The sequence below is a fragment of the Opisthorchis viverrini genome (assembly GCF_000715545.1).
Source record: "Opisthorchis viverrini unplaced genomic scaffold opera_v5_329, whole genome shotgun sequence".
Taxonomy (NCBI): Eukaryota; Metazoa; Platyhelminthes; class Trematoda; order Opisthorchiida; family Opisthorchiidae; genus Opisthorchis; species Opisthorchis viverrini.
Window position 1 is genome coordinate 466,415 of NW_008751980.1, and position 1,026 is coordinate 467,440.

General features: G+C 48.2%; 1 protein-coding gene across 1 annotated transcript in view; it reads right to left on the reverse strand.

The window, feature by feature from the left end:
* Window positions 1-1,026, reverse strand: part of T265_09979 (hypothetical protein) — a gene marked incomplete at both ends in the record, with an annotated part of 62,906 nt that overhangs the window by 45,813 nt on the left and 16,067 nt on the right. The gene's annotated exons all lie outside the window — the stretch shown is intronic.

Consider the following 1,026-nt stretch of genomic DNA (forward strand, 5'->3'; position numbering starts at 1 on the left):
TGAAACTCACAGAAGCGAGGCAAGCTGAGCGTGAAATTATTCACATGGTTCAGAAGACGGTATACCCAGAAACCATGCTGAAATTAGAACGCGCCGGTAGGGTTGACGAACAAAGTGTACACAACCACAAACTAATACGCTTATGCCCGATATTGATAGATTGCTATATGAAGGAGGTAGGTTGGATAACTTTTTGTGGCCGCATGTTGTTAAACATCCTATCATACTACCCCCGAAACATAACGTCACCAGGTAGATAGTTTGGAAAGCTCACGTGCTGAATGGGCACTGTGGACTATCGCATACGTTAGCCGAACTGCGCCAAAGATATTGGGTCGGTCTGGGGTATCGATGACTAACCGGGTGCTTCATAGTTGCTGGAGGTGTCGAAGGAAACTTACAACGGCTTCACGACTAGCTGTGGCGCCGCTGCCGGTCGACAGGATCCAGCCGGGCTGGCATCCCTTCAAGATAGTTGGGTGTGACTATTTTGACAGTAAAGAATGGAAGAAAAACTGAATAAAGGTATCACTGTTTGTTTACCTGCCCGCAGATGAGGGCAGTGCACCTTGAATTGGCCTATTCATCATCGCCTGACTCCCTGACCAAGACGCTGATGCGTTTTATAGCACGAAGAGGGGCCCCAGAAAAGATTATCAGTGATAACGGTTCTAATTTCGTCGGGGCGGAGATGGAACTGAAACGAGCCATAGACCGACCTTCACATTCCCGCATCAGGGCTGAACTACTGCGGTATAACGTCCAGTGGCAGTTCACTCCACCGTTGAGCAGCCATAGAAGCGGAAGATGGGAGCGTCGCATACGTTCCGTAAGACGGATACTAAGGTCGACAGTAAATGAGCAGAATGTGAACGACGGAGAACTATTAACGTTTCTCACGGAAGCAGAGCGGGTAATGAATAGACGCCCTATTGTGCTTAATTTCGACAAGCCGACGTTGACACCGAATTACTTGCTCATTCTGAAGAACAGGGTACACGGAATTGTGCCGGAAAGTATAACAGA